Below are 13,300 nucleotides of genomic sequence, written 5' to 3' on the forward strand. Positions count from 1 at the left end.
CCTATTCTGTGCCCAATGGCATGGTATAGTGGAAAGAATACCAGATTAGATGTCAAAAGACCTAGGTTCTAGTCATGTGACCTTGGGTTATTCTTTTCATCATGGAGGCTCAATTTTTTCCTCTGGAAATGTGGAAAATAGTATCTGTCTGCCTTATAAGTTTGTTCTGAGGATCAAATCAGAATGAGAGTAGAAACTCTGAAAAAAACAGTAAAGCTTTTTTTTTATAAGAATTTTTTAAATAAAAAAAATAACTGTAATATATTATTACTATTATGGTCCAGCGGAAGATACCAAAGCAGTTTCAGGTAGATACATAGCCCCTGTCCCTGAGGAATTTTTTGGTATGATTTGAATCCTAACTTTGATTGATATTGTTATCTTATCCCTGATGTGTACCTGCAGAAAATATCACAGTGTTAATGGTGATCAATATCTGTGCATACAGATGTGGACAAAATTGTTTATCAACTAAATTCAGCAAACTTTTAATATTAATATTAATATTCACATCAATATTTTTTCATCATATGTACATGTATAGAGATAAGAACTAGACCTTTGATGATTCTACTGGTATTCAGAACTCTTTGATAAAGAAACAACTTCAACAGGGTAGGTCAACACACCTTCTATGCAACTTAGAGTCAGAGTGGCCTAGACTCCTGAGTGGTTAAATTAGTGCCACAAAGTATTCACTTAAGACATAGCCAACACATGGCACAGAACAGACTTGAACCCAAGTCTTCCTGCTCTATATTCAGCACTTTAGAGTGCACATAAAGTGCTTTAGTGCCAGCTATATGGCGAAGTGGATAGAGCAACTGCCCTGGAGTCACGAGGATATGAGTTCAAATGCAGCCTCAGATACTTGACATTTACTAGCTGTGTGACCTGGGGCAAGTCACTTAACCCCGATTGCTGATTGGCTAATTAAAGGTCAACTGTTAGCATTTAGTATCAAACATTCACAGCATAGAAAAACCATTTCGTGAACAGAATTTTGACAATCAGGAGCTAATGAAATTAAACCAATACCTTTCCTACCTACGATGTAACTAAAATGTCCAATCTTGGAAAAGGAGTGTCATTAATCATAATTCTTACTATAATTAAGTCCATGTTTAATCATTTAAGGTTTACAAAATAATTTGTATGCATTGTCATGTTTGAACCTCACAATAACTATATGGGTTAGGTACAATTATTATGAAAATTTTGCGGATGAGAAAAAATGAGTCTATAAAAGGTTAAGTGATTTACCCACTAGGGTCATTGAACTAATAACTGAGGAGGGATCTGAATGAAAGTCTTCTTGAATCTATCTACTACACCCGGATGTTCACATAGAGAAAGAAAACAAAACTAACCCCCCAAATAGTTTTCTTTCTTCCTGTACCTGGTTACTCTTTTCATTTAATGACATTCCCAGACAGTTATCATTGATGCTTTATTACCATATAGATTATGGAAAGTTAAAGTTCGCAAGTTTTACAGAATTCATAAAGAGGCTTCTTAGGAATTTCTGCATCTAACACTGAAAACCCTCTGGAGGCCCAAAAGATCACCAAAAAGTTTTGATAAACTTGAATTTTCTTTCTTCCTTAGCTCAAAAAGCATTTCTTTTGGTCCCTGTTGTTAAGATGGCAATGTTGCACTTGGAAAAAGCCTTACTCCTTCCATATTTCCACCATATTTTCATTACCTTTTCTTTTCTTTTTTTAACTTTTGAATGTCTTTTTTTTTTAAATCACCTTTTTCTTTCCATAAATTCCTGTCTTCTACATGCATGGCTTTTTCAGGCACAGACATTGCCTTTGGACTCCAAACTATAACAGCAACTCTAGAGTTTTTATTATTGGACATTAGTTATGGGTATGTCTTATTTTATGAAGATGAAATTATACAATGCAAAGACTCCCTTTCTTACATAGTGAATACAGGATAGCTAATATCTCTGGAGCATAACTATGTCACAGAACAACAAACTGAGCAAAAATCCTACCAGCCTACTATTTGGGCAATCAAGTAATTTGAATTTGATGCAGTTTGGATCCTTAAAACACCTCCCACCTTCTCTGCAGAGTGGATCAACAGACTTAAAAATCAGGCCAAAAAGTTCAAATGCATTAACTGCACGCTAGAGAAAGCAAACGAGATCATGCAGGAAAAAGTTGCGACTGGAGCTACACCCTTCCCCCCGTGCAAAGGAAAAGCAAACCTCTGTAGTCTCAAAATAACTCTGGCTTCCTTTTCACTAAAGGGCTGGACAGCTTATCAGATGTCCGAAAGCCCTGTTCCCCAATAACGGTATGACCAGCAGCCCTGAAGACATCCCACACAAAACCCTGCTTCCTCTCCCGCCAGAAATGCGGTTTTAAAAAAGAAAAATTAAGTTTACATTTGGTGTCGGTTCAGAGATCGAGTAAATCATGTTCAAAAGATTTGGGTGTAGAATCCTGGCTCTGCCACTCGCTACCTGTGTGACATTCTCTTCTCTGGGCCTAGTTATCCTTATCTGGAAAAGGAGATGACCACTTCCAGCTCTAATATACCTAATTCTGCTGCATTCTCTGGGAATCCCAGGGCAGAGGACTGACCGGATTCCGCCAGATGACAATTCCCCTGATACACCTCTGCCCCTTTATCGCCCCCCTCCCGCGCAGAGAAAGCCAAGGGAACTTCTCCTTACTTTCTGGGAAAGGCACCCAAGAGGCGGAGAAAGCCCAGCAACCTTTTCAACCTGTCGGAGGGACGTCCCACAACATCCACTCCTCCTCCCCGCCTCTTACCTCCCCAAGTCCGGCACACATAGCTCAAGAGCACAGCATTTATAGCAATCCAACTATCCACCTCCGCACCTCAGACCAAAACAAAACAAAAGCAAAAAACACCTTTCCCTCTGCCCAGCTTCCGGCGCCCCCAGCTTGTTAAACCCCAACACCACGCCCCTCCTGGGCTCAGCGCCCGCAACAGGTAAAACACCTGCAGTGATTTCCCGCCCCCCCCCCCAGCCCGCCGCTTTGCAACCGCCCACACGTATTTTGTGTGGTCAAGAAAGCGGGGCGGGGACCTGTAACCAAGAGACCTAAGTAAGGGTACCTTAGTAAAGGACTGAGGTGGCAGGAAAGGGCAGCAGCTTTCTCTCCACTTCAGCTGGCTAAGGGATACTGCCCCTACCTTTCTTCACTGCCGGGAGCTTTTCCCGCGTCCCCAAACACACACACACACACACACACACACACACACACACACACACACACACACACACACGCTCGCCTCTCGCCGGTTCTTGGGCCAATCGCCAGTTTTTTCGGCCCTTGTCTCAGCACCGTTCTCCCAGCACACAGTAAGCGCTTGATAAATGTTTGCTGACTTGTGCAAATCTGTACCTTGCAGTTTGAGATCCGACCAAAAGCTTTCCTCTCTAAGCAGCCCGGGGCGCCACTCCCTGAGACGCCGCCTCCTCCTCCCATCCCATCCCGATCGACCCACCGAGTCCCACAAGCCCGCTCCGCTACTCACCCTCCTGGTTTGGAAAGTTGGGGTGCCGCGCTGGAGCTCCACGGTGACTTCAGCCCAGTCCTAGGAAGGGGTGGGGAAGGGAGTGAGGGAGGCGAAGCCCAGCGAGGCTTTGGGGAAGGGGAAGCAGGGAGAGGGAGGAGAAAAGGGGACGGGGATAGGGAGAAAGTTTTCAATGGTTCCCAACAGAAAGGGGGAAACCCTTATTCTGTTGTGGCTGTCGGAGGCCCACCAGGGATTGAGGGGCTCCTGATCTTCCCTAGGCCAGGAAAAAAAAAAGTCTAGAACAGCCCCAGAGTTTCAGGGCAAGCTCGCGCAACCAGCCCCTGGCAGCCAGAGAGGAACTAAGCTGGGTTTCAGGGGGTTGGCTGAGAGGTTCCCAGCTACTTCCTGGTATTTTGATTTGCATACACAGCCTTCAATGGGGGAGGTGTCCGTTGGGTCTTCTTGGCTTAAAGTCTTACTCTTCTATGTGACCATCCTGAGGAGTTTAGAGAAAAAAGGGGGGGGGGGAAGGAAACCTGGGCAAAGCCAAGTGAAAACTGGTCGCCGAATTGAAGCTGCAGCCCGAGACTTTCAGATGGGGGGGGGGATATCTATAGAACTAGCCCTGGAAGGTACCTGGGAGAGTATCTACCACCCTAACATCCCTAATTTTACAGATAAAGACACAGAGGGGTTACATTGAGTAGTTAATGGCAGAGAATGGATTTGAACTCAGGTTGGTCATTTTGGGGTTCTTTCTACTACACTATGCTGCCTCTGATAGAGGGGAAAGTGAGCAAGAAGGATTTGACATTAAAATCGTGAAATGCAGCATAGTGGCTAGAGAGCTGGTCTCAGAGCGAGGAAGAACTCTCTGTTCAAGTAGTGTCTGACACATACTGGCCTTGTGACCACGGGCAAGTCACTTCTCAGTAACCCAAACAACTCTCGAAGACTATAAATTGCTATGCTGGTACAGCTAGGCATGGACGGAGGGAGTTCCCTACACCAATAAAATAACAGGTCGGTTAAGAAAAAAAAGAACATGGATGGAAGTTAGGATGCTAGAGCACATGACGATCCATTTTATCTGAGACCCAGATAGTTAAATGATTTGCCCACCGTTACACAGGTGAAGCAGAGTCTGAATTTGAACCCAGGTTTTCTTCAGTGCTAGTTTCACTCCACCGTGACCCTAGATCACATCCCATCCTCCTTTCAGGAGCTAGCTGTTAGGATTTCTCTTCGACAAAGCCACACCTATCCATCACTCATTACAGCTTAACACTCCCTCAGCTGTGAAAGCTCTGAACAATCCCTTTTTCTGCCCCTGAGGACAGTTATAACCTAAACTCAAAGGAGGCAGGGACAGCACAACTGGACAGGTGCCTTTAGGAAAATCCCCCTCGAACTCTCTAGCATATCCACACCCCTTTCCTTCAGATCCTTTTCTGTGACAAGAGCCCTAAGAAGGTAGGCTCTCCACTGCAGGGAAGTAATAGATGAAGAAGAGCCCTGTGTTCCCCTTTCCCCCTTTTCATTTGGAATAGAACAAATCTCACAGGATTATCTCACGCGAATGGGTTGCATTTTGCATCACAGATCTCATTCATTACATTACCTTTCCCCAGATATCCAATCCTTTTCCAAACTTTGCTATCCCTTTTAAGAGCACCTCAATCCTTCCAGTCATCCAGGTTTGAAACCTTGGTGTCATCTTTGACTTCACTTTCCTTTATCCCACACATTCAAGCAGCTGGCAAATCTTGTAATTTCTAGATCTACAACATCTCTCATTTTGTCTGCTTCTCTATTTTCTCCTCTCACACCATCACCCCATTTCCAGGCCTTATCATCTCTCACCTGAACCGTTTAATGGGATTCTGATTGGCTTCCTTGCCTGTCTCTCCCTCCTGCAATTCATCCTCCCACACATACCTAAGTGGTTTTCCATAAGCTTAGATCTGACCAAGTCATCCCTGGTACCCAGTAAACTCCAACTGTTCTTTGTTACCTCTAGGATCAAATATCAAATCTTCTGTTTGGCATTTAAAGACCTTCACAACTTGGCCCCAATCTACCTTTCTAGCCTTATTATACATTACTCCCCTTCATGCACTCGAAGGTCCTGCCAAACTGGTCTTCTTGCTGTTTCTCATGCTCATACAAAAAACACAACTAAAATATCCAAACATGAATAGAAAATTAAGGTCTGATGTAATGCATTAAGCAGAATCAAAGAAAGAAAGAAAGAGGAATGGATTTATATGGAAAACTTGCTGCTAAGATGAAATCAGAGACAATTCACTTTTGCTTTTGTTGTTGCTTTGTTTATAGTGAATATTAACATACCAAGAAACATGACTCCTGCTGAAAAGCTGTTCTGCCCACTGACAGTTGTGACCTATTAATTTGATTGTGGCATTGCATATCTTTCAATAGAAAAGTATCCAAACATGAAATTCATCAGCTTGGTTAGCCATATAGATCAAATTAATTTAATGAATACTAACCATTATAACTCTATTCCCCAGGACATATAAAGTTGGTTTATTTTTTTAAATAATGAAGCATATTCAATCATATTCTCAAGAATGAAGTTTTTGTGTATCGTTAAGAGAGAAACTTTAACATATTTTTAAAATATTGCTTATTTCAGCTTTTTAATTTCTATTTTTATTTACCATGTTCTGTGTAGTATATAATATATTAATACAATAGTACATTATTTAATTTATAAGCATACATACAATGTATACCGAAGTCTTAGTGTATTTTAAGTTTTAATAGCTTAAATAACAGTATATTGGGAATGCATGCTAATTTTTTTTTTACTGATAGAGGTGCATAATAAATGTTTGGAGACCACTCACTATCTTAGAGCATCCTCTCTACCTGCCTCTCTTCCTGTTTCAGTACTACATTAAATTTTTCTGCATGACTTTCAAAGACTTCCATAATTTTAATACCTCGAGGTCTAATATGTGAGAGGCCCGTAACCAAGAAACTGGGGATACAAAGTGATCAGATACCCATGACGAGTCTGCTCTCAACAGCTAACAATTCAATGGATTTGAAAAGTAACTAAAATTTCTATAGCTCTTCAGAGTTTGTGAAGCACTTTACATAAGTGATCTCATTATTTTCTCATAACAATCCTGAGGCAAATGCAACACATGTAATTTTCCTCATTTTACAAATAAGGTATCTTCACAACAACCCAGTGAAGCAAACACTACCGATAGTACTATACCAATTTCACAGGTAAGAATATGAAGGGTGAGAGCAGTTAAATACCTTGTCCAGAGTTGCATACCTAAAGTGTTTTAAGGTCTTGTACCTGACTCTGTCTTGTTCTCTAGCCATAATACCCTGCTGCCTCCTGAGTTATACCTGGGCTACAAAGAAGAATAAGATGTCACAGAATCTGAGTTGGAAGGAACCTCTAATACCTTACTAATAATCTCCACAATCTAGATTGTGGCATCTTCATCTTTGTTTGACTTATTCACTTTAATTCAACAAACATTTATTAACCATTTACTGTCTTAAAGACCTTTAGTAAAAGAGAACCTTCGGAGACAACCTACATAGCTCTCCAAAAATTAGAACGTTTTCCCCATATCAAGCCAAAATTTCATTCCAAAATTTCCCCACATTTCTCCTAGTTTTGCCCTCAGGCCAAGAAGAACAAGTGTAATCTGTCTTCCACCTGGCAATCCTTCAGATGCTTGAAGACAGGTATCATGGTTCCCTAAGTGTTCTCTTCTCTAGGCTAAACATCTCCAGAGCTTAACATTGTATAATTCTCTATACCCCTCACCATCCTGATTGCTCCAGCTCCACAGTATTGTTCAAAAATGTGATGCCTGGGACTGAACGCAGTACTTCAGCTGTGGTCTTTCCAGATAAGAATACAAGAGGACACAAGTATTTTGATGTATTCATCCCAATATTTCACTAGAATATCAAATCCATCAGTTCAGATCACAACTCATCCATGTCTTCTCATCCTGTATAAGTTTTGTGGATGTCCTCCCATAGAGTGTCATCCCAACATCCTGGAGGCTTTCCTCCAGGTCTTTTTATATATCATGGGTACCAGTGAAGCAGTCCTGTTATCCCTTACGTGATCAGCTTGCCTTTTTTCCTGAACACATGTTGTACGTTTCCTCAATTCAATAACTTATGCCACTTTTTCAAAGGTCACTATTGGAAATATGTTGCTATCTACTTCCAATCATATCTCCATTGGCCTTTGTGTCACTCATAATGCTGATTTTTTTGGAGATTACTGTGTTCAAGATTTATAACCATGTAGCATTACTAAAAGAATATGTCTTTTTTTTGGATGGATTTTTTTTTACTGAAGATTAGCTTGGGATTCTTGAAAGCAACATTCAATGTATCAAATGTAATTAATTCAATCTAATAAGCATTCATTAAATATCAGTTTTATAAAGGTATTAAATTATCCAGTTTACTGTCTTCTTCTTATTCAATCCTGGGCCCTACGTAGTATCCATTTTTAGTTCCTGCCTCAGGTTTATGCACTGATGAACTAATTAAATGGACCAACAATCGTACTGACTTCCTCCTTCATAGCTGAGAATGGAATACAAATGAGTAAGCATTCTAAACTACCACTGCCATTGGCTGCCATTAGTCACCTAATGGCCAACCTATTAATGAAGTAGCTCTCCATTCTTTAGTAAACTGCTCTCAGACAGCAAAAAAGACAGCAACAGCTGAAGACCCAGATCCCTGGGGTGCTTTCCAAGAGACCTCTTCCAAGCTGACATCAACTCATTAATGACTTGTCTGAATCCAGCCATCCATCCAGTTCTGAATCCATATAACTGTAATATCATCTAGTCCACGCCTCTCCCTCTTAACCACAAGGACATCATTAGAGACTCTGTCAAATGCTTTATAAAAATCTAGGTATACTGCATAGAGTATTCTCACCATCTGCTGTCTATTGATCATATAAATTTAAAGGAAAAGAAATGAGATTAGATTGGCATGTAGAAATGCTGACTATTTGTTACCTCCCCCCTCCTGTAACTTCAAAAACCACCCCTTTAAGAAAACACCTTGGAATTTCATCAGGAGCAAGCTCACCATCTTGGAGTTTGTAAACTCTCCCTCCTTGTCATTAAAAAAGTCAGACACAACTGAAAAACAACTGAACAACAACAACATGCCAGGTGCTACATTGGACTCTGATACCTCCTATGGAAACTCATGGGAAAACACAGAAAGGTCAAGCGTGAATAAGTTTTGATCTGCCTCACTAGGAGAAACTTCCAAATCAAAAAGATGGCAGATTCACTTGAGTATTTATGTTTAGTATTTCCTTCCGCCCAATTCCATTCAATAATCATTGACTGAGTGCTACAGGCTGGTTGTTGGTGAGAAAAAGACAAAATGAAAATAGTCTCTGCCCTCAAAATCATACACCCTACTGAGGACAATATAATATTTACATAGACAGATATAAGATATTTTGAGGAGGAAGAGAGCACTGACGACTAGGAATACTGGGAAATCTTGTGTGTAGGAGGTCTTACCTTAGTTGAGCCTAGCATATCAATATAATTAGTCAAAACAAGAAATGATAAACTAGTAATATCTTCCATTGATCAATTTTTTTTGCATCACAGGGGAATCTTGTGTAATTAATTTCTCTACAAAGCTTTCCCTTACTATTCTAGTCCTTATTTAACCCATTTTCTCCTTCTGAATGGGGCAGCTAGGTGGCTCAGTGAATAGAGTGCCAGGCGTGGAGTCAGAAAGACTCATCGTCCTGACTGCAAATCCAGCCTTAGACATTTACTAGCTATGTGACCTTGGACAAGTCACTTCACCCTGTTTGCCTCAGTTTCCTCATCTGTAAAATAAGCTGGAGAAGGAAATGGCAAACACTCCAGTATCTTTGCCAAGAAAACCACAAATTGGGTCATGAAAAGTCACATATCTGAACAATAACAACTTCTTCTGAATTCTTCCCCTCTTATTTACAGTCAGTGCTGCCTAATTTAGCACTTAATTACATACCGTCTTGTGTTGTTTGTGTTTGTCCATGTGGGATAGACCTGGATTTTAAGGACAGGGATGATATAATTTCTGTATCTCCACAATGCCTTGCACTGCAATGCTGAGCACAGGGAGCTCATTTCCTAACACTTGTTGATGATTTATTTGTTGCAACAACATTAACATGTGGAACACAAAGTTCTTGACTTTGTCTCTATTTGCAGAGACAAAGAATGCTTAAGAAAAAAAAATCAAAAAGTCTTACAAAGCAACAAGTAAACAGTAAGTAACAAGCCCACAAGACAAGACCACCTGGATCGTGTAAATCGGTGAAGGCTTCTTGGACCATCAAATAGTTAATCAATCAGTTAAGCATCTATTAATCACCTAGTTATGTGTCAGGCTCTGTGTTAGGTGCTGGGGATGCAAAGACAAAATGAAATGGTCTCTGACCTCAAGAAATTTGTAATCTGGTGAGGAGAGACAAAACAGTAATCAGTCAATAAACATTGAAGTTTATTAAGTTCCACGCATTGTGCTAAGTGCTGGGGATACAAAGAAACGCAGAAAACAGTCCCTGCCCTCAAGTAACTTCTGATTCTAATGACAGAAAAGCAACATGTAAATCATGAGGCCCATATAAGATATATAGAGAGTAGAGGAGCTAATCTGAAAAGAGAAGTCATTAACAGCTGGGAGAATGGATAGACACTTTCCGCAGAAAGTGAAATTTGAACAGACTCTTGAAGAAACTAAAAGGCAAAGGGACAGGGTATTACAGGCATGGAGGATAGTCAGTGGGGGCAGGGAGGCCATAGGTTCCTTACCCCTGGTCAATACAAAGGCAAGGAGATGAGAGATGTAGTGTTGTGTGAGAATTTGTCTGGACTATGGGATTCATGAAAGGGATTGAGGCATATAAGAGAAAGTGCAACCAGTATTGGAAAAGATGTCCAGGGATGTCAGGTCTCTGTTGAGTACCAGAAAATGGAAGGAGTATGAGTGAAATAGGTCCAAGATAAAGAGAAGTTTGTTTATTATATAATTCCAGAGGGCACAGTGGAAGAGACATGGATGGGAGAGAGTTGAGATAAAAGAGGATGAGCTAATGGGTGCCAGGGGTTAGGGAGTGGAATGATGATTTCCTCCTCAGAGATTTGGGGTCATTGCAATTGGAAAAATAAAAAGAAGTAGAAAATTGCTAACCACTAGAGGGGAAGAGTCTGGGCAGTTAGAAGTAGCCCCACTGATGACAGTAGGTAAAGAGAACATTCTCAGCCTCAGTGCCCCATTAGTATTCTGGTGTGACCCTGGTGGTTTTGTGGGAATTTTTTGTTGGAGTTGTCAGGTACAGATTGACTGGCTTACTTCTCCATTTGATAAGTTGAGTTTTCAGTATGATTTTATGAAAGGTGGTAAGGTATAGAGAATGACCTACTAGAAAACTCATTCTCTAGATCAGTGGATGGAAGGCCAGCTATCAGTGTATCACCAGTTTCTTCTAGTTACAGCTTTGGGACATAAAGCCTGATTTTATCTCCTGCTGGTCTTTTATCCCCTATCATTCAGATTTGGTATAATAAATAGAAGTTCTTCTTGGCTCAAGCACTAAAGAGAGAGCTGAAGATAGAAGGATCAGAATGAAGGGAGAAGGAGGAATGTGTTCATGAGTTTATAAAGGTTTGCAAAAACAAAGATCTTTGGCAGTAAACATTTTGCATACCAGTCAGTATGACACAGGTCATTTCTTGTCTGCGGGCTGCTTGTTGGAGGTCACAACTTTATCCTGTCCTTTTCCTGCCTTGCCCTGTCCCTACCTCTGATTCAGTGTCACCATGGAGATGCTGATTCAGCCATTCCCATCCTTTCACTATGTCAGGCAGAGAAAATGATGGCATGTGGATGGGAAGAAGGAGAAGAGACAAAAATTAAGTGGCAATTGCCTGGTTCTTTCGGAGAGTAGGCAAGGCCAGCTCTAGGCAAAGTAAGTAAAGTTTTTCTTTAGTGCTTTCCCTTTCTGAACCTATTTCCCCTGACTTTCCTCTCATGACTCCCAACAGCTTCCCCATCTCCTTCTCTCTGACCCATGATTCCAGATGTTGGGAACTTAAAATCCATTCTTCTTTCTATTCTGTGTCCTCTCTCATGAATGACTAATCCTCATGATCAGGAGCATGGTGGTTGAATATGAGGAGGCTCTCAACTGGGCTCCTGGAAGTCAGATATAGAACCTGTGAGTACAAGTTTGTGAATTTGAAATGAAGAGAAAGATAAGGAATAAACTGAATAAATGAAAATATTCATACTTTTATGGTCACCAGAAAATTAAAGAAAATGAAAAACTATGAAAACTGAGTTTAGTTTGTATAAAAAGCACTACTATTTCCAACATTATTAATGTATAATTACCATTATTACCAGAGGAACAATTATATGGATTGTTGACTATATGGTCAAATTAACTTTCTTATATTATATTTAATTATGATACTACTCACAAATGCTCTGACCACAGGTTTTTGCTTGTACAACAAAGTCACCTGCTCACATTAGTTGTATTCAGCAAACATTTGTTTACCATCTAGTCTAGCACTGTGCTAGGTCCTCTGGGGACAGTTCTGGTTTGCCTGAGAATATGAGGGAAAGTGATACCATTCATTTAGTAAACCTACACTACTACAATTTATTGATGACAAACCAAACCAGTAGTGAAAAGGATACAGCAAGGGCATATTGACAGTGTAGACATCCCTGAGTCTCACTTTTTGCTCTCATCTTGGGATACACAGTAGCACAAACCCAACCAAACGACTGGTTTGCTCTGCCTAGCGCTACAGATTGATTTGAATAGATTGGCCCGCTCATGCACACTCTTACCTTCTTTCATAATGGGAAATAAACAAATGCCTCAGATGTGCTTTACAAATTTACCACTTCATGTAACAAAATCCTATCAAGTGCTACCTTGGCCCAATTTCAGCAGCCTGATTTTGGCAATACCATCACAGCATTATGGCTGTGAACAAAAACCTTATGAATATACTGATCACAAATAATCCTTACAATAAAGGTCACCTGAGTTGCTACAGTCTCTTTGGTGCCTTATAACTGAACTATATTAATCCAACAGTTAATTTGGCAATTTATGTCAACATATCTATCCTACTACCCCACTCCAGGCCCCTTTCATTATGAAGATCCAAATTTGGCTATCTGGCATCCGGGAGGTACAAACTTTGGTAAGATATGGCTCCTGACTCTGGGTGTGTATTGCATTGTTAGTTCAGTAGGTTTATATATAATGTTCCTTGGAAGTCTTACTTATTTTTATGTTATTATAAGGTTCCAAGGATGCTACTATACTAAAAATATGACTATCATATCATAGCCTGTTCCTTGTTTATACCATTTGTGGTTTGTTCAGATAAATTTTAAAATCCAATTGTAAGTGATGGGTCAGAATGACAAAGTGGAAAGTAAGATCTAGTAAAATTAGATGTTAAGAATGTATTCACTCTTACTATCAGAAGAAATTTGGTTATCATTTTAAAACTAAATTATTCATGTAGTTTAAAAACTGAACTACAAATGGGAACTACTATGGGAATTTCAGAAAGTATTTCTTGATTTACTGAAACCATAGCAAGTTGCTATATATAACTAAGATTCTGTGGACTATCAGCTCTGGTATGAGGGCTTGCCAAACCTTTTTCAGGGCTTCTCATCCACTTTTGGTGTTCACCTTCACCCAACG

General features: G+C 40.3%; 1 protein-coding gene across 7 annotated transcripts in view; it reads right to left on the minus strand.

The window, feature by feature from the left end:
* Positions 1-3,880, minus strand: part of LYN (LYN proto-oncogene, Src family tyrosine kinase) — a 145,845-nt gene extending 141,965 nt beyond the window's left edge. For 3 of the 7 annotated variants that reach the window (XM_021005934.2, XM_021005932.2, XM_078153408.1), the window contains exon 1: positions 3,526-3,880. The gene's annotated coding sequence lies outside the window, so the exon portion shown is untranslated. Of the gene's footprint in view, positions 1-2,792; positions 2,868-3,102; positions 3,208-3,525 lie in introns of those variants that run through there. The other 4 variants (XM_078153411.1, XM_078153409.1, XM_021005933.2 and 1 more) reach the window with 3 other exon arrangements.
* Between the last annotated feature and the right edge of the window lie 9,420 nt (positions 3,881-13,300).

The sequence above is a fragment of the Phascolarctos cinereus genome, unplaced genomic scaffold, assembly GCF_003287225.1.
Source record: "Phascolarctos cinereus isolate Bilbo 61053 unplaced genomic scaffold, phaCin_HiC Scaffold_4;HRSCAF=312, whole genome shotgun sequence".
In the NCBI taxonomy this organism is placed as follows: Eukaryota; Metazoa; Chordata; class Mammalia; order Diprotodontia; family Phascolarctidae; genus Phascolarctos; species Phascolarctos cinereus.